The sequence below is a fragment of the Pelodiscus sinensis genome, chromosome 5 (genome assembly GCF_049634645.1).
Source record: "Pelodiscus sinensis isolate JC-2024 chromosome 5, ASM4963464v1, whole genome shotgun sequence".
NCBI classification, from domain to species: domain Eukaryota; kingdom Metazoa; phylum Chordata; order Testudines; family Trionychidae; genus Pelodiscus; species Pelodiscus sinensis.
In genome coordinates, this window is record NC_134715.1 from 102361720 (window position 1) to 102382775 (window position 21056).

The 21056-nt window shown below is 39.8% G+C and overlaps 1 protein-coding gene and 2 long non-coding RNA genes across 3 annotated transcripts in view; all 3 read left to right on the forward strand.

Moving 5' to 3' along the window:
* PPARGC1A (PPARG coactivator 1 alpha) overlaps nucleotides 1-21056 on the forward strand; it is a 512448-nt gene that overhangs the window by 15647 nt on the left and 475745 nt on the right. The window lies entirely within an intron of this gene.
* Nucleotides 1-21056, forward strand: part of LOC142829668 (uncharacterized) — a 274891-nt gene that overhangs the window by 15205 nt on the left and 238630 nt on the right. The gene's annotated exons all lie outside the window — the stretch shown is intronic.
* LOC142829667 (uncharacterized) overlaps nucleotides 1993-21056 on the forward strand; it is a 31148-nt gene continuing 12084 nt past the window's right edge. The window contains exon 1 of the long non-coding RNA XR_012904354.1: nucleotides 1993-21050. This is a non-coding gene — a long non-coding RNA (uncharacterized LOC142829667). The remainder of the gene's footprint in view (nucleotides 21051-21056) is intronic.

Here is a 21056-nt window from a genome sequence, read left to right on the forward strand (position 1 = left end):
CAAGAACCACCATCTCGTTCAAGAACCACCATTCCATCTGACTAAGAATGCTGTAAGTGTAAACCAACAATACCAGTGCCAGGAAGACGGATCATATTTAGGATGGTTAAAAATCAATTTTTTAAAAGCAGGTTTTTAAAATTAAATCTGATTTTGATTTAAAATAAATAAAAAATACCAAATTTATTTTTTAAAAATAAATTAAATTTCATCACACACATGCTACATGTGCATTTATGGTGTCATAAAAATAAATCAGTGACTGTAGTTTGTCCAGCCTAAGTACCAGCTCTTCGTTCTTGAAAGTTCTGAGTTTTTAATTTCTGTTTCTCAGCAGACTTAAGTGACATGTGCAAAGAGAGAGACCGGCTGAATAGGATTGTTTTTGTTCTGAGCTTATGTGGTGGTGAACCTGGGCCAAACATGGCAGAGGAGTTAATTAAGACATTGTCTTAAAGACAGAGACACAATATATAGGAAAGGATGGAGTCAGAGTAGATCTGAATAGTGGAGTGGACTGTAAAGAAACAGGGAAGACAGTATTCAGCATACACACAGTTTCCTATATTCCCCCATGCTTTTGCCACAGAAAAACTGTCATGGCTTCTGGGCATACCCTATCTGGGAATATTTTGACGAAATTTGTTCCCGCTGTAAAAAAGGAAAATGTGACCAGTATAAGGAGGAAATGCAAGATGTAGTTGCAAGAATGGAACATCATAAGGAAAAATGCTTCTAGAAAATATTTATATATAATGACGTGAATGAAGATGTGACTGTCTGAAGATCAATGTGGATCAATTTGATAATTAAATTTAAATAATTCACTTATTAAGCAATACTTACTTACTTACAATGCAGACTCTCTATGCCTTTTAATGTGAATTTTAACATGTAAATTTCCAAACTGTTTATATATGTCAATGTTTCCCAAATGGTGTGCCGAGGAACCCCGGGATTCCGCGAAGTAAAAATAAGGGTTCAGTGAGAAAATTCCATTACAATAACATTTTATGATTTAAAAAAATATTTAAAAAAATAACAATATTAATTATGTGCAATTAAACTAAATGTTGATCTCAGGACCTTGTTGAGCATTTGTTTATTATTACCCTTACTTATTTGTGGTCTACTTTTTCAGCTCCATATATTAGGCTGTTAGGGGTTCCGCAAAATTCTTTCGAGTTTAAAAGGATTCATGGCCAAAAAAAATTGGGAAACACTGATAAATGTGTTATGTGTTAGCTTAGCTAATCCTTATGGCTTATTAATTAGTTAACTAGGTTTAGAATCGATCACTTAAGTATCTACTACAGAAAACCGAAGTAAGAGAAATCTAGAGTTGCCGGTTGCCATGGAGTGTCTTTATCTTATTTTATATTGAATAATACACACCCCTTATTTTAAAACTTCCTGGCCATAGACCATAATGGTGATGTCATAAGTCTATTCCCTATTTTACTTAAGCATAACTCTGCTTTCCCAAGAGAACCCCATCCCATGCTTGTTTTCTCAAAAAACAAATGCCTAACTTCTGAAGATGCTGCTGCTGCCATGGCATAGACATCTCAAAATCACTCCTCAGTTATGCCATTCATAATACATTTCAGGGCAGGAGTGAAACCATATAAACAGTAGGGCTATGTCTACACTGGCCCCTTCTCCGGAAGAGGCATTCTAATTTAGAACTTTGGAATAGGGAAATCCGCGGGGGATTTAAATATCCCCCGCGGGATTTAAATAAACATGGCCGCCGCTTTTTTTCCGGCTTGGGGAAAAGCCGGAAAAAAGCATCTAGACTGGCGCGATCCTCCGGAATAAAGCCCTTTTCTGGAGGATCTCTTATTCCTACTTTTGGTAAGTAGGAATAAGAGATCCTCCGGAAAAGGGCTTTATTCCGGAGGATCGCGCCAGTCTAGACGCTTTTTTCCGGCTTTTCCCCAAGCCGGAAAAAAAGCGGCGGCCATGTTTATTTAAATGCCGCGGGGGATATTTAAATCCCCCGCGGATTTCCCTATTCCAAAGTTCTAAATTAGCATGCCTTTTCCGGAGAAGGGGCCAGTGTAGACGTAGCCTACATGTTTATTCATGTTTTGGACAAAGTCACTCACCTGAATTGGTGGGAATCATTACCCAGGCACCTTGAAACAGAGTTCCTTTAGTCGTTAAGCTAACTTTTTACAGCTGTAACTTCCTCTGCAGGCAGAGAGAGAATATTTTCACTGCTGGTGGTATTCTCTCAAAGCTAAGAAATTGACTGGGAGTTGAAAAAGCGGGAAAACTCATATTTCTGTTTTAGTCTATGAATCAAAATGACAGTGGGAATGGGGAATATGAGAGCTAGTTGTAGAAGTTAAGGACACTGTACATTTAATGTTCTGAGGACTTGGCAGAGTTAATAAAATTTGAAAATTAAAAAAAAAAAAGTTTAAGGATAGCTGTCAGCCAGCAACTCAGGAAACTGCTCCTATTGCAAATGGAAAACATTTATGTAACACTTAAGATTTAATTTAATAAAATAAAAGTGCTATTGTATATGTTTGTGATTTAGTCCATACCATTCCTAGTGTATTGCTGCATCTTCAGCTTGACATTGGTGTTAACTATTAGGTGCTATTGCCTAAACTAATAAAAATCAAGTTATTTTAAAAATGGTACAAAGTATATCCTCTTAGATGTTGTAAAATGCTATATTGAGTTGTAAATTAACATGTTTTAGTGATCAGATTTGCATCATTGTTGAAGAAATATGTGAAGTATCAGTGGGAAACTTGATTTAAATTGGTGATTTTTTTTCTTGTTGGCTTTAAATTAATCCACCCTGATCATATTTTATACCATACATATTTGTCTTGTTAATAGTCATTTTTTTTTTTTGGAAAAAGATTAAGTGTATTGCATAAAAAAATTGCTACAGAGCCAACCAAATCCATGTGCCTGAGATATCAAGGACAACACTTTCTCCTCAGAAGTGTACACTGTCCTGCATGCAGTGGAATGCATTATGAGTCTTGGATTGGCTCCCACTGGAAGAGTTTGTAAGAAAAAAACTTTGTGTGTTTTTAAAAAAAAAGTGTACAGCAAAACTAGAGTTTTGAAAGAGGGAGATATGTTTCACTGCAGAAATGAATCGCTGCCTTGTTTGTTGCTTTTCTGATTTTCCATATTGGAACACCTCTTCTGGTTAGCAGTCAGAGAGCAGAGAGATTACCATAATCTAAACTGGGCATGTGACAGTGTATAAATGAAGGGCTCGTTGGTTAATGTTGATGGTTACACTCAGTCTCCCTGTATAGTCTAAAAAGTCAGTTCCTGGCATGCACCAGCTCTTGGGGAGCCACCTGCCACCCCATGCTGCTGCCTCTGTATATAATACAGAGGCAGCAGCATCGGGCAGCATGCAGGAGCCTATATGCAGAGGGAGCTAGGAACATCCCTAATCTAAACACCTGTCTGTTTTGCCAGCAATGCTGAGCATCCCATAAATAAGGTAATCTATTGCATCTGGTAGTGATGTCTATAGTTAGTTGCTAACACTATCCATAAGATCCTTTTTTCAGTTGCTTATGACTTTGTTGAACTTTAAATATAGGAGCTGTAATTTTGCATGTCAGGTGTCTGCCTATGTTGGCCTGAAATTGGTGAGAGAGAAAAGGTTTCAACAAAAATGGTTTAACTTTTTTTCTGAGAATGAAATTAGAGAAATGTACGTTTGTATGCATTATGATATACGATGAAAGTCTATCCCTATTGAAGTCAATGAAAAAACACTTCATTTCCTCCCATGATTTTTAATTGTATAAAATATCTCTTCTCAACAGGGCAGTTTCAGGACAAAGCCAGACACAACTATACTAAGGTTTATGAGATTTTTGTGGTGGTGTTTTATAAACATTAGAAGAAATCTTCCTATAGAATCTAGAAGATGCATAATACCAGAGCTAATATATAAGCAGCAGGCAAAATCAGCTGTATTTGATTAAGAATCAAAAAGTTATTAATAGTACTGATTACCTTAGCATCTCATCTTTCCACTAATGTTACTCCTATATCTGTTTGTGAAACTAATCAAGCATTCTGTAAGCCCTTATCTTTGACCAGCCAGAAGACAAAATAATTGTTTAGTGAGACAGACTTTGATAACAGAGTGATTCCAATTTGAGGAATAAGCATCCCTTCTGTGTGAAGTGATATACCAAAGGTACCAAAAGTGATAACCTCTAGAAGAGTTGTTTTCTCTTCAAGTGGTCAAATATATAGTAAAATAGCATCTTCTAAGCACTCCCCATGTTTAAGATCTTGTTGAACACTGAAAATATGCACTTAACATATTTGTGGTAGGATAGATGGTCTGAGTGCTTAAAATAGGCTTGATTTGCAAAACTGCAGCATTTATTCATAGATTGTTGTTAGAAGGGGCCATTAGATCATCTTGTCTAACCTTCTGTATACTTTGAGCCCAGTAACTTTTATTTCATTAAACAGATCTTCCAGAAAGGCATCCAGTCTTGCTCCAAATAGTGCAAGTGATCAATCACATGATATACGATCCACCACTTTGCATGGTAGTTTGTTCCAGTGTGTGTTTTTCAATGTGCCTTATTTCTAATTGAATTTGTCTAGCTTCAGTGTCCAGTCATTGGTTCTGGTTATTCCTCTCTTGACTAATTAAAGAGCTCTTTAGTACCTGGTATTTTCTCTCTGTGAAAGTACTTAAGGCACTGTAGAGATGTTAACCAGTCCTTGCTGGCAAACTCTGGTTGCAGCCAGCTGCGCTGTGCCTTGCTAGAGAGCAGCCCTGGCCACAGATGGGCTGGCCGGCCAGGAGGACATACCTGTGGCTGTGGTATGACCTCATGGGCGTGGCAGGCCTGGCAGACTGGGTGGTAGGTTCTAAGTTGAAATGGTTAAGCACCAGCATTTAACCAGTTAACTCTGTTAGCTTCCCTAAATCTTTTTATAATCTAAACAGATTGAGCTCTTTATACCATTCACCGTATGCATTTTCTTCAGCACACATTTTTGTAGTTCTTTTGTGCCCTTTTCAATTCGTAAACATCCTATTTAAAATGTGGACACCGCCTGCAGTGTTTCTGTATCTCACCATTGTTGTACAGAGAGGTAGAATCACTTCCCTTCTTCTGTTCTCCTGTTTGTAAAAGGATCACATTAACCCACTTTCTCCACAGCATCCTATCAGAAGATCGTGCTCAGTTGTTTGTTCACTGTGACACCTAAAGCCTTTTCAGACTTGCGGCTTGCAATGCTACTGTGCTTATTTTGTATTCCTTATTCCTAGATGTGTAACTTTTTATTTGGCTATATTACTGCACATTTTATTTGACTAGACCCAGTCAAATTGGAAGAGAACCTGAGTTCTCTGTGTGGCTGCCCTTTCCTTTATATTTACCACTCTGCCAATTTTGGGTTATCCACAAATTTTGTCAGGAATGACTTTTGTATTTTACTCCCAGACATTGAAGAAAATGTTGATAGTGAGGCTTAGTACTGATGTCAGCAGAAGCCCCACAGAAAAACTTCCATTCAGTGATAATTCCTCACTGATGGTTGTTTGAGATCTATCAGTTAGCCAGTTTTTAAAAAAACGTAACTTTTGCTTTGATTGCGTGGTGCTAAATTTTAGTTGGTATTTTGTGTTGTACTAAATCAAATGTCTTACAAAGTCTAAGTACATTACTTCTATGCAATTATCTAAATCTGTAATGTCAAAGAATTGAATGAATGATGATACAATGTTATTAGTAATCTCTAAACCTTTTAGCTAAGTAATATTTGTCTCTTACGTAATGGTGTTCATCAATACATCTCAAAGTGCTTCACAATCTGTAATGTATTTATCTTTGCATCTGTGGGAGGTAAGGAAGCATTATTTCCCCCATATTACAGGCAGGGAACTGAGAGACAGAGAGGCTAAGGCTCAAATCTTGAAAGGTATTTAAGTTAGTGTTTAGCATAGCAATGACTCAATTTGGAGCCTAATTCTAAATTTAAAAAATTATTTAGGTACTTTTAGCCAAAAATCTGGGACTTTGGCACTGCAACTCCAAATACAGTGAAACCTGTGTTATCCGGCATGCTTGGGGATTAGGGCATTCTGGTTATCTAAAATTCCGGTTATCTGAAGGTCCCATCAACCTAGGAAAAACCAATGGACAATAAAAGTAAAATTCAAGTTTTTAATATTGGTAGTTTTGTAGTGTAAGGTAGTTGGTCTCACATTTCTGTTTTGGAGATAAAGATGATTAGTACTACTTAAATAAAAAATTAAGCCAATCATGGTAAACCAAGTCAGGCCCTGCGCCTGAAGATACGACAGTATTATGGCTGGGGGCAATGCAGGTTAACAAAGTTTTCTGGTTAACGGAATGCCGGATAACAACGGTTTAACTGTATAATTAAAAATCTGGATCGAAATGATGTACCCAAGCTCACATAGGAAATCTATGGCAGAGCAGAGAATTAAATTGAGATCTCTCATAATTTAAGCCAATGCCTTAGCAACTGGACCATTTTCGTCCTGGGAGTTACCCCACAGTGGCTTTGCAGTACAAGTCTTTTAGGAGCCTGCCCGCCTCCTAAAATACTTGTACAAGACTTGTACTGCAACGGGGTAGCTTCTGGGACCCGGTGCAAGCTGGGACTGAGTGCTTGCAGTGCTATATTTTATTGATTAATTGTGTAGTCAAAAAAATTGTTGACAATATGATTAACAAATTACACGTTTAACATCCCTATCGTGCATGCAGTTTTAAGACATGTGTACTTTGCATAAAAGACCAGTCCAGGAAGTTCAATGGGAAACTTACCTGCATACAGTCAAGCTTGTTTATATAACTGGGGGCTAAATCTATTACTGAATTTCCATTTTGGCTGTGTCTACATTGGCATGATCTTGTGTCAAAGTGGCCGCTTTGGCGCAAAAACATGCTGCCTGTCTACACTGGTGGGGAGTTCTTGTGCAAGAACACTGACGTTCTAATGTGTGAAATCAGTGCTTCTTGCGCAAGAGCTATGATGCTCCTGCTCAGGAATAAGCCCTCTTGCACCACTGTTCTTGTGCAAGAGGCCAGTGTAGACAGGCAACATTAATTTCTTGAGCAAGAAAGCCCGATGGCTAAAATGGCCATCAGAGCTTTCTTGCGCAAGAGAGCATCTACACTGGTATGGATGCTCTTGCGCAAAAGCACATGCCAGTGTAGACGCTCTCTTGCGCAAATACTTTAACGCAAGAACTCCTGCGTTAAAGAGTATTTGCGCAAGATCATGCCAATGTAGACGTAGCCTTTGAGAAAGAAAATAGTCAAGATATTGTGGTAGCATCTAGCTTAGGCAGTGGGAAAATCTACATGTAGTTGTCAGTCTGATGTACTTAAACCCTTCTGTCACTTTAAGTGGAGTTTTTAATAATTGGAAAGTTGCTCAAATTTTGAGCAACTCAGAAATAAACTTTTAGAAATTGTAGTTTCACCTTAAAGAGGAAAAGAAAATGAGCTATATTTACTCTTAATATAACTCCGGGTTTGGTACAAACTTATTGACTTCAGTGGATTTAAGTGTACATGTTCTTTGACTTGGAAAAAAATGTTTCTGTAACTTCGTTACAAAACAAAGCCACCGAATAAGTGAAAGTACAAATGTCTGAATTAAATTTCCTTTTTCAAAAGACATTGGGTGAAATTCTGGCTGCATTAAAATCAATGGGAGTTTTGCCATTGATTTCACTGGGGTCAGGATTTCACCTTTTATATATAGATTCATTGATTCCAAGATGAGAGGGGACCACTGATCATCTTTGACTTCCTGAATAAATATAGGCCATAGGACTTCCCAGGTTTGATTCTTATTTGAGCTAGAGCAAAGATGGGTATTTCAGAGTCAGTCACTGGACACTCTCTATAAAGTAAGTTCTCCACTGAACTGCCTCTTAATTTGTCTACATCATGCCTAAAGTTGTGTGTGCAGAGCTGCACACCAGTGCCAAATAGAGAGGAAAAACAACATTATTTCTGACTTGGTATTTCTGTTTAAACATCCAGGGTATGTCTACACTACCACCCTAATTCGAACTAGGGTGGTAATGTAGGCAACCGGAGTTGCAAATGAAGCCCGGGATTTGAATTTCCCCGGATTCATTTGCATAAAGCCGGGTGCCGCCATTTTTAAATGTCCGCTAGTGCAGACTCGTTGCCGCGCGGCTACACGCGGCACGGACTAGGTAGTTCGGACTAGGCTTCCTAGTCCGAACTACCGTTACTCGTGAAACCCTCTTAGATACCTGAAAACTGCTATCTTGTTCCCCCTCAATCTTCTCTTTTCTAAACTAAACAAACACAGTTCTTTCAGCCTTCCTTCACAAGTCATGTTCTCTAGACTTTTAGTCATTCTTGTTGCTCTTCTCTGGACCCTCTCCAATTTCTCCACATCCTTCTTGAAATGCGGTGCCCAGAATTGGACACAATACTCCAACTGAGGCCTAACCAGCGCAGAGTAGAGTGGAAGAATGACTTCTCATGTCTTGCTCACAACACACCTGTTAATGCATCCCAGAATCATGTTTGCTTTTTTTGCAACAGCATCACACTGCTGACTCATTCAGCTTGTGGTCCACTATAACCCCTAGACCCTTTTCTGCCGTACTCTTTCCTAGATAGTCGCTTCCCATTCTGTATGTGTGAAACTGATTGTTCCTTCCTAAGTGGAGCACTTTACATTTGTCTTTATTAAACCTCATCCTGTTTACCTCAGACCATTTCTCCAATTTGTCCAGATCATTTTGAATTATGACCCTATCCTCCAAAGCAGTCACAACCCCTCCCAGCTTGGTATCATCTGCAAACTTAATAAGGGTACTTTCTATGCCAATATCTAAATCGTTGATGAAGATATTGAACAGAGCCAGTCCCAAAACAGACCCTGCAGAACCCCTCTAGTTATACCTTTCCAGCATGATTCTGAACCATTAATATACTCTCTGAGTACGGTTATCCAGCCAGTTATGCACCTACCTTATAGTAGCCCCATCTAAGTTGTATTTGCCTAGCTTATTGATAAGAATATCATGCGAGACTGTATCAAACACCTTACTAAAGTCTAGGTATATGACATCCACCGCTTCTCCCTTATCTACAAGACTCGTTATCCTATCAAAGAAAGCTATCAGATTGGTTTGGCATGATTTGTTCTTTACAAATCCATGCTGGCTGTTCCCTATCATATTGCCACCTTCCAAGTGTTTACAGATGATTTCCTTAATTACTTGTGCGGTTATCTTCCCTGGCACAGAAATTAAACTAACTGGTCTGTAGTTTCCTGGGTTATTCTTATTTCCTTTTTTATAAATGGGCACTATATTTGCCCTTTTCCAGTCTTCTGGAATCTCTCCTGACTCCCATGATTTTCCAAAGATGATAGCTAGAGGCTCAGATACCTCCTCTATCAGCTCCTTGAGTATTCTAGGATGCATTTCATCAGGCCCTGGTGACCTGCAGGCATCTAACTTTTCTAGGTGATTTTTAACTTCTTCTTTTTTTATTTTATCTTCTAAACCTACTCCCTTCCCACTAGCATTCACTGTTAGGCATTCCTTCAGACTTCTTGGTGAAGACCGAAACAAAGAAGTCATTAAGCATCTCTGCCATTTCCAAGTTTCCTGTTGCTGTTTCTCCCTCCTCACTGACCAGTGGGCCTACCCTGTCCTTGGTCTTCCTCTTGCTTCTAATGTATTTATAAATAGTCGTCTTGTTTCCCTTTATTCCCGTATCTAGTTTGAGATCATTTTGTGCCTTTGCCTTTCTAATCTTGCCCCTGCATTCCTGTGTTGTTTGCCTATATTCATTCTTTGTAATTTGTCCTACTTTCCATTTTTTATGAGACTCCTTTTTTATTTTTAGATCATGCAAGATCTCGTGGTTAAGCCAAGGCGGTCTTTTGCCATATTTTCTATCTTTCCGGCGCAGCGGAATAGCTTTCTTTTGGGCCTTTAACAATGTCCCTTTGAAAAACTGCCACCTCTCCTCAGTTATTTTTCCCCTAAGTCTTGATTCCCACGGGACCTTACCTATCAGCTCTCTGAGCTTACCAAAATATGCCTTCCTGAAATCCATTGTCTCTATTTTGCTGTTCTCATTTCTCCCTTTATCAATGATGAGTTGTTTTCCTCTAGGTCATTGATAAAAATGGTAAAATAGCTCAGGGCCAAGAACCAATCTCAATTAGAAACACACATGCTCAATGGTTATTTATAATTACATTGAGACATGTCAGCCAGCTTTAAATCCATGTACTGTGTAACATGTTAATTTTATATCACTCATTTGTGCTGTGCCATATTAAATGCCTTACATAAATCTATTAATGCAATTACCTTTATCAGCTAAGTTTGTAATTTCGTTTAAAAAAGATACCAGCCACATTGAATTCAATAAATGAGTGCAAAATACTACATTTAGGAAGGAAAAATTAAATGCCCAAATACAGTCTGGGGAATAACTATTCAGGTGGAAGTATTGCTGAAAAGGATCTACAATGGATCACAAATTGAATATGAATCAGTATAATCCTGGGGTGAAAAAAAAGGCAAAAAGGAGTGTTGTATCTAAGACAGGGAAGGTAAAGATAGATCTGACTGGTGAGACCTCGGCTGGAGTACCATGTCTAGTTTTGGCACTCACTTTAACAGTGACAAGTACAGGTTAGATCGCCTTGGTCTGGCATCCTCAGGACCTGACTGGTCCCAAATAAGGGAGTTTGCCAGTCCGGGGGAGGTCAATTCTGTTCCCTCTACTGATTGCCTCTGGGCTCTCCTGGGCGGTTGCCCGCCTCCCAGTTGGGCTCCCCTCCTGCTGCTAGCTCTGCTGCAGGCCCTGGGCTTCTGGGCCACTGGGTTCCTGGTGGGGCTCTGCTCCTGGCCTCCTGGAAACCTCTGTAGCCTGGGCTCTCAGCTGGACCACAGGTATTGCCGGATCAGGATCCCTGGATCAGAGAAGTTCAGTCTGTAAACTGGAGTGTCTAGAGGTAAGTAATGAAAATGATGACAAGGTTTAGAAAACATGACTTATGAGTGTCAGGTTGTTAGAACTGGACATGTTGAGTCTACAGAGGGAGCTGGAGGGGCAGGAGGGAGGAGGGGAAAGGACAACAGCCTTTAAATAAGTATAAGTTTATTTATAAAGATGATGATGAAATTGTTCTCCCTGCCCACCAAGGGTAGGACAAGACATAATTGGCTCAATTTGAAGCAAGGGAAATCTCACTATGATGATAGGTTAACTTGTTCCAAAACTTAAACTAAGAGCCTGGGAAATGTTTGTCATTGGATGTTTTTAAAGAGCAGAGTAGATGAAGCCCTAGACCATTGCTGACAGGTGTACTTAATCCTGCCTCACTCACTGTGGGAAGATAGATGAGCTGATCTCCTGAAATCGCTTTCAGCTTCACATCTCTGTGATTCTTTCCAGTTAGTTTGATAGGATCTGTTTTCCATAAACCCATTGTAGCGGGGTCTGACTTAGTGCCACAGCACCTCCAGGTGGTGTGTCTGGGAATTAGCTCTATCTGCTTTTGGCTAGTGTCTTGCTCATCATCACTCTATACACTGTCTCCATCCTCTGGTTCTGGACTGTGATGCTCCTTGGACTGCAACATCATCTTCAGGACATTGCCTCTGGCAGTACCCACTACTCCATTCTCACCTTCTGATGGTATCAGAAGTTCTTAGTCCTTATAGCCACTTGAGTTGCAAACTGAATCCCCAGAGTCTCCTCTGCTGTAGGCTAGTCTATGAAGGCTGCTCTTCAGTGTGGCTGGGTACAGTGAAAGGAGTAAAGGGATCCTCAAGCCTGCCCAGGAACTCTATGGCAGCAGCCTTATTCTGTCCTCCTTCACTCCCTTTAACTGCCCTCATTGTTCCCTGGGCCACTTTCCTGTGACCCTTTGTATCAAGGCCACAGAATGTCAGGTATCAGGCTGTGTCTCCTTTCCAGCTCCCCTGAGCCTGCCTAAGCACTGCTCTGTCCAAGGGGCTTCTCCCAGGGAACCACTTGTTCCTCTTCACTGGTCAGGACTCAGCTACCCTCTACTCCACTGAGCAGCTCCTTATAAACAGGGCTGCCTCAGCAAGCTGCTTTCTGATTGGCTCCCTATGAACCTGTCCCTGATTGGAGGGGTTTGTGAAGCCTGGTTTTAACCTCTCCCTTGCCAAAGTGGAGCAACTGCTACGTTCATGTTGATTGGCTTTAACTATCAGACACGGGCAAATTAATCCAGTTCTCTTCAGGTATTTAAGGTTGAGCGTTTCAAGTAGCTAATGATTCTGGATAACTCCATCTTGGGAAGGCTCAGCTGTAAAGGGAGCTGACTTTTGGAGAGAGAATACTCAGTGGTTTCTGAAAACCAACCCCTTGAAGATATCTCAGTTTTAGCAATGGAAAAATAAGACGTCCAGAATCACCTGTTTAGTTTGAAAATCTTGGCATGCATGTCTATAACATCTAATGAATGTCAAGAGATTTGTAAGGGACTATGGGCAAGACTGGAGGCAGACCTTCGCAGTACTAGTAATTGACTGTGGTCATGGAGAAGCTGATTGCTATAAGCCAATGATGTACTCTTACTACAGTATTTTCACAACTTTCAGTAATCAGTGATTGAATTTTAAAAATGTTGTGTTGAAAATGTATCTATGGTTTGTTTTTTCTGTCGTGCCTAGGACTTCCAATCTTGTATAAGGGCCTTTCTGTGCTAGGCTATGTTCATTATGTACTTTGTGTTGATGTCTTTTCTAGAAGATAGATTTTGGTTGTGGTATGGTTATTTTGTTGTCAGAAATACACTGACCCTGTGGAAAATGTGTCTCCTGATTTATGCAGATATCTGGGGTAGGGATGTTAAATTTAGCTTAATCAACTAGTTGATGGATTTTTCATCGACTAGTCAATAAGTGATGAGCTGCAGCAGGGTTAGTTCCTGGACTAGGAGCTAACCCTACTGCAGCTCTGCCTTTTAAATGCATTAAGAGCCTGTCAGCTCTTAATCCATTTAAAATGCTGTTGTGCAGCAGTGGGGACCCTGTGTTAGCCAGGAATCAGTTGTTCTGGTTCATGCTGGCTCCCTCCTTTTGCCTTTAGCCTTTCAAATGTATTAAGAGCCTGTCGGTTCTGAATACGTTTAAAAGCAGAGGAGTTCCTGGGACTAGACGCAAACGCAGAGACGGTGCTGGGGGGAGCTGGCTCCATCCCCCCAGCACCTGAGGCAGCGAGAAAGCAATGAGTCAAAGGATTAGTCAGCTATCTGATGGGCTTCTGCTTATTGGATGGTCGACTAGTTGCTTACATCTCTAATCTGAGGGGCCAAAACTGTTTCAGTCTGGATGGTCAAGATGGTTTATAATTGCAACTGTTTCAAGCATTGGTTGAATAACAGGGGAGGAAAGGGGCACTTCTTAACACATGCTCCAAACTGCTTCAAAAAAATGACTTAAAATAATTCACCATAAACGGTGAGTGACCACCCATATTCCTATTAATCTTTTTCATCCATATGCAGATTTTCCATCCATGTGCAGAATAATTTTTATGTGCATCACCAGTAGAAACAAAAAAAAAAAAAAACCCTAGCTGTAGGCAGTCTGCTAATCAGCTGAGCAGCATTTGAATGTCTCCTGAGTGGCCACACAAGCATACTACTTACAAGGAACACTGGTGACCACCAAGGGGTTTGAATTGATTGTAATTGTGATTAGAAATATGGTGAGCTGGTTACTACAGACTGAGGGAAAATTTTTCAAATGTTCTTCAGTTTCATTTTTCAGAAGTGATTTAAGCAGTTGGAACCCTACGCTGCAAATGTTTTGCCAATAAAGGCCTCCCCATGGAGACATAGTTTATAAATACAAAAGCAGTATTTTTGCTGGCTTGGTACACTCAAACAGCTACTGTGGCACAGCTGCAGGTTCTCCTCTCAGCATAGGTAAACCGCCTCCCCAAGAGGTGGTAGCTAGATTGATGGAAGAAATATTTCATTGCCTAGCATTGTCTCCACACTGAAGGTTAGGTTTAGGTAGCTATGTCTCTCAGATGTGTGGATAGGCTGATGTAAATTCCCAGCACAGATCAGCCTGGGGGTAAATCTCCTTTGTGAGTGATGTTAGCAGGACTCTTTGCTGGTGCTGTTAGGTCTTTTGCCAGCATGGCTAGTTTGGCAGCATGTTGTTTTTCTCACACCTCTAGCCCATGTAGCTATGCCAGCAAAAATTCATAGTGTAGACCAGGCTATGTGTCTCTGAACATTTTACCCTTAAAATAAACCAGAAAATCTCTGCCAAATCCTTCCAAGCTAAACTCAGAAATGATCTTTAATTGTTTTGAGGTCAGGTTGAAAGTTCAGAACTCAAATTGCTTGAAGAGAGGGCAAGTTGGTCACAGTTGAGTTTTTCACCTCACCTCATAAAAATATAAGTACATACTAAAGTGCCTGTTTTAATGCTAACATAAATATATTGGAGTACGTTGGAGACCACTCAGTGTTTTCCCAGTGGGCAATTCAAATACTGCCTGCATAACATTTGCTAAAAAAGCGGTGTTGTATGTGCCTCTGTATTATTAACTGACTGTTTAAAGGTAAGAGGAGCAGTGATTCTTTATTAATAAAGCATGGTTCATATAAAACAAAAAATGTGGAATGTAGTAATTTAAACATCTAACTAAGGTTTGACAGTAGTCATTTAAAAATACAGGTACATTTAAAAAAACTTACTAATGATATAGCAGAGGGTCAGATGTCTGTTTTCAGACAAACGTACAGTAATTCCTCATTTAACATGTGTCCGCTTAACATGTTTTCGCGATAGCACAATTTTTTTTGTAGGGAATGTTTTTTGAGTTACACGACCGTCCCTGGGATAACACGATTTCCCCAGCCAGCCCGTTGCCAGCAGCTGCGTGGGGCTTCCCCTGCCTCCCCGCAAAACGGTGGAGGGTTTGCCACTCGCCACGCTGTTCCCCGCTGACTCCCCCTTGCCGGACACCTTGCCCCCTCTCCTCCTCCCCCATTTGCAGGCCGGCGGCTGGGTTTCCCCAGCCAGCCCATTGCCGGCGGCTGCACGAGGCTTCCCCCACCTCCATATAAAGTGGCGGAGGGTTTGCCGCTCGCCGCGCTGATCCCCAGCAGACGGGTCACAGGGGCATACTCCCAACCCAATCCCCCTCCTCTCTCCTCCTCTTCCTTTCCCCAGAGCCAAACACCTTCCCTCCCTGCTGTAACCCAGTCCCCTTTCTCCCCCAACCTTACGTCCCGGTCCCAACAGACACCACCGCTTGAAACGCAACCCCCACCTTTTCCATTGTTTTCAATGGGAAAATTGACCCTGCATAACACGTTTTCACTTAACACGATCATTTTCTGAAACGTATCTATAGTGTAAAACCTTTAAAACAGTGGTTTATTGAGTCTGAGCAAAATGTTTTTCCACCCATGCCCTTTTATAGAGTAAGATAATGTATGGCATTTAACAACTATCTAATCTTCTGGTTTTCTTTACCAGATCTTCTTCAACTAGCAGCAGTTTTAAGAAATCCATGAATAGTGTTATAGATTTGACAGCAAACTAAAGAAAATCATGTTACAATGTTTTGCATTTTTATACCGTTAGTGCCTTTTGTTTGAGAATCTCAAAGCATTTTATTTATTATCCAAATGGTAGGGTGATTACTTTCAAGGTGAAGCTGTGCTGGGCTGCTTGACAAAATACTGCATGATTAAGGTAATATAGTAAATGCTGCTTAGTTGGTACACGCTTGATCAGAAGACATTCCAGGTAACTGATTTAAGCCCAACAATACTTAATTGCAATGACTGCTGCTTAATGGGGATGATAATTATGTGCAATGGGACACCTTCAAATGATTTATTGGTGCTCTAGTCTTGTGTCTCCCTCATGTGTGGCTCTGTTTGTTCATCTACAGACAGCTTCCAGACCTTCAATAAATAACCATGATGCATTCAGAAAGTATATGAATTGTTGCCTGTTACTGGCTGTTAGTCTGTTCCTTTCATATTAGTGACTTTACCAACCCTAAATGTTTGAAGAGTCATGAGCCAGGCCCCTTTCCCCACCAGTCATTTGCCAAATCCTGAGGTTTATAATTATGGATTCTGGGTTCTTTTGATTTGTCCTCTGGTATGGAACCTTTAAGGTGATCTTGGGTCATGTTTTCAGGCTCTTTTTTTTCTGCTACTGTGAGGGCTAGAAATGTAAATGAAAGCTGAGATTTTTTTTTGAAATAATTAGTTTTCGGGAGGTGAGGCTTTATGTAAAACATCAAATAGGGGACCCATGATAAAATCACAAGGGTTCACATATGGGCTGTCATATGAGGAGTGATTAATAAGATTGGGACTGTTCAGCTTGGAAAATAGACGACTAAGTGGGGGGATATGAGAGAGGTCTATAAAATCATGACTGGTGTGGAAAAAGTCAATGCAGAAGCATTATTGACTCCTTCCCATAATGCAAATTAAATTAATAAGCAGCAAGTTTAAAACAAATAAAAAGGCAGTATTTCTTCTCACACTATACAGTTAATCATTTGAACTCTCTTGCTAGAAGGTGATGTGAAGTGCAAGACTCTAGCAGGGTTTAAAAAAAAGGGGGGGGGGGGCTAGATAAATTCAAGAAGGATAGGTCCATCAATGGCTGTTAGTCAAGATGGGTAGGGGTGTCCCTGGCCTCTGTTTGTCAGAAGCTGGGAATAGGCAACAGGAGTGAAATCACTTGATAATTACCTATTCTGTTCATTCCCTCTGGGGCATCTGGCATTGGCCACTGTCAGAAGACAGGATACTAGGCTAGATGGACCTTAGGTATAACCTGTAGGTGGTTATGTTCTTATGTGCCTCACTCATTTTATGCTATAAAACTTGAAACATAAGTAGGTTTTGACATTGATTCCTGCAAGTAATTTTTAATGATAGTAACAATAAAATGTTGAATACTGTCATTATTTGAAAAGTAGACAAGAGTCTGTCAACAAAACTTGTGGAGAGTTACAAAAAAATGCATGACAATGGAGGATATTTTTGTTGTCAAGCTTAGAACCAGCCAACATTATCCTTTTTTTTTCCTGAAGTGAAGAGACACTTTTTAGGATCTGGTATAATTACTCTTCCTTCAGAAATCCTCAGCTTTTTCATTTTAGAGTAACTGAACAACAATGAATTTGTGACTTTCCAAAGATCAAATAGGAAGCTTGTAGCAGAGTACACATCTCTGAGATGGAACACTCATATTTCCTCCACCAGCCATATCAATTATCATATAAGTTGTTTCAAATCAGGCTGAGAATTCTTACTCTCTTTTGTAAATTGCTTTGAGATCCACAGATGGGAGAAGTACCAAAAATGCAATGCATTATTATTAGCCATGTTCTTCAAAAAGGTAACTAAATACAGAGAGTTTCAATGACATGGATAGGCTGACAAATGGCTTAATAGATTGAATAGTGTGTCTCTTTACCTTAAGATTGATAATGTGGTGAGCTTTCATTCCATGTATTTAAAAATCGTGGCCAAGATTTTCAAAAAGTGTGTTTGGTTTTTGGTGTCTCAAGTTTGGCCCCCATAATCTCTAGCTCTGTTTAGCTACATAAATAAAAAATAAAAAATAATTTGAGACACAAATTCCCCATCATCTGGGACATTCCGGAAATACAAAATAACTTTGTTTCAAAGTCTATTTAAGTGAGAATAGTGTACTTACCTGCATCATCCTTTACAAAACTCAAGCACTTATTTTCTTTTTTAATAATTGAATAATTAAGGAAATAAATATAACACTATGTATTCAAATATTTTAGTCTTCTCAAGTATGAAGAAACATATATATTACCACAATGCATTTGACCAAATAAATCCTTTTTCATCAGTAATCTGCAAATATAAAAACCACAGATCTCCCAGAAAAAGAATAATAAAAATTATATATGTACAATCAATTTTTATATGTATCTGAGAAAGTTCAGTCCCTACTGTAAACCAATCTACATACATACTTTTTCATAAATTGGTAGTAATGCTCTTTTCCTATTAAACTCAGTAAGAAATAAGAAACAGCATTAAGTAATGCATAAAATATTCTATCAATAAATAATTTGGGAATATTATAAGTTAATCTATCAGAATACCTCACAACATATTTAGGTATCAAAATCACAGAGCTTTTTAAAAAGTCAGCAGTCTGAGTCAAAGTTGAGGTGGTTGTGGTATGGATGAATTATGCACTTACAATAATAATAAGTTTAACAAGACTTCAGATGGTGATAATCAAGGTAGCTGATATACTCTAACTGAAATTTTGGCTCAGTGTGTGTACACTGTGTAGTTTGAGTAAGAGATAGGAAGTCCCATCTGTTCATTCACATGTTTGAGAGTTCTTAAATTGTATAAACAATGTGATAGAGAAATTCATTGTTACTGCCTAATAACTTGAACTGGTTTAAAAATGAAATGTTTAGGTTTGGGGATTTTATTCAGATACAGTCTCTTTTATTTATTTATTTAATTGGGGATTCCTTATCCTGGGGATGGATGATCATCTGGCTAGGCCTACTGAATGAGTGTTCTTGTGCAATGACCAAAAAGAGAGGGAATTATTGTAACTTGGCATATGTAAAGTTGTTTAACAAAACATTCAGGTGTGAAACACCTTAGTTGGTTGCATGTAACTATTTTGAGTGACCACTTTCCCTTCAGCTGAGAGCTGGGAACTTCTGTCTGTAGCTCCTTCTCTTTCTCCATCATATGGTGGCAAGATTTGTCTATTCAGAGTAATGATATGAGAGAATTCCGGCAGCTCAGCCTATAGGTTATTGAAGCAGGGTGTGAGGAACCTGTTTTGAGCAGTACTGACTTGTCATTACCCTAATTTGCAGGAGAGGCTGCTGAGCACTTGTATAATTGTTCTAGTGTCTCTTACTGATAATGCTAATAGCCTCTTCTCGTTCATTATTTATTGTTCTGCAGTACCCAGAAGCTTGCTAGGTTCCTCTCAGAACAAATAAGAAAAGTCCACGCCCTGATAACTTGCAAATTAACTCATAAGTCATATGTAGGGTCATAGCAGATTCACATCCATGAAAAACATATTTGACCATGAAATCTAATTTCCCCTGTGAAATCTGGCTGTTTAGGGGAAACCAGATATCACAGAGCTGGGCAGCCAGAGAGCAGTGGCGGCTGTACTGGAGTCCAGTTCCATCAGCAGCAGCACAGAAGTGAAGGTGGCGTAGTATGGTATTGCAACCCTTCTGTGCTATTGGTGGTGGTAGTGCTGGTAAATTGTGTAAATGATATGATAGAAAAGTTCTTTGTTATTGCCTTATGCAGGGATTGCTTGGCTATGGTTGGCTGTTGTTTAATCTGCCTTCCTATTGGCTGTCTGCAGGGCAGCCTCTCTGGGCCTGCCTTTAACCTTTGCAGGGGGCCAGTGCAGGACAAGTGCCCCATCATTCCCTGTTGTGGGTCAGGACCCCTCCCTGTTACAATACCATGACATTTCAGATTTACAAATCTGAAACTATGACATTTGATTTAAAAAATCCTGTGACCATGAAATCTGGCCAAAATGGACTGGGAATTTGGTAGAGTCCTACTCTTGTGACACACTGACTGTAGGCAGCAGAATAAAAATGATGGGGAAGAAAATGGGTTATAGCAACAAGAGCTCTTCAAGCACCTCACACAGCAAAGGTGCTATGCATCATGGTGGGATGGGTTTTTTTCCTACACTTAAAATAGACAAAATTGTTTTCGCATATTTTTTTTGTGTGAGTTGCAATAGAAATGGAACTTAAGGGGGGATTTAAATGAGAACATAAGTGGTCCTAAGGACTAGCCTCGAAAGGACTGTAGGAAAAGAGGTGGAGAGACTTGTGGGAGAAAGAGACAAATGGGACAAATGTCAGAGACACTACTGCTAGATGGTGGTAGTGCTTCTAGTGTCATAAACTGATAATGCTATTAGTGTTATAACTGTTGTTAGTGTCTATTACGAGAAATTATTTCTCTATCGGGACAGTGAGTCATGCTGTCTCTGTGGAGAGAAATGTATTGAAAACATGAAATCTAGGGAATTATGTTATTGTTTTAGGAAAATGCTGAAATAGATCTTCTCCAAAGTCTGCATTCTAAGCGGGCTCTTTTCTGTAACCTAAAGAAATAGGAGAGGAGAACATGCAAGAGTAGTTAATGTTACATGTAGTGGCAGTGTAAAACGACATCTTCAGGAGAAATATGAAAAAGACAGTAAAGGATCTGAGAAGGAAATAGGTAAGTGAAAAATTAGACCTGGCTCTCCAGCAGTGATGTCATCCCTGAAGCAAGGGAATATGAAAAGTGCCACCTTCTCCAAATGAATTACAATATCAGGAATGGAAAGACAATGGCATGATCTTGTGGCAGGTGTTACACACAGTAGAACAATCAATTTAAAGTTCTTATATACAACACACCCATTAGAACCACTCAATTGTAATAGCAATAGCTTCGATTCTGAGTAGGCAAAATATAATCCTTGTTGATCATTTCAATTGCAGTAGCGCCTACGAGCCTCAACCTGGCCAGACTGCTTCATGTTAGGTGCTGTACAAACAACTGATAGCCGACAGTCCCTGCTCTCTTAAGAGCTTACAGCAAAGATGAGATGACATGCAGATGAGACAAACAAGCAAGTGAATGGAGGGCAGATGAAGCATCAAAATAATGGGATGTTTTAGCACACATTAGCTGTGTATGCAATTTGTAGCCAATCAGTAGCAGCAATCACTGTAATCACAACTTGCCACCTGCCTTGCTGTTATCAGATGGCAGCTTTTTGTATGCATTACGTTTTTTAAAAGTCTTTCAAACATCGCACCTGAGGCTGAAGAATTGAAAGAGGAAATATTCTGGGCTTTGAAAAACAGGAGGAGCAGCCCGGGGAGAGCTGGGGAAGGAGGAAAAAGGATAAAACAAAGAAGGGCCCTGATGGAGCGGAATGGGTAAGT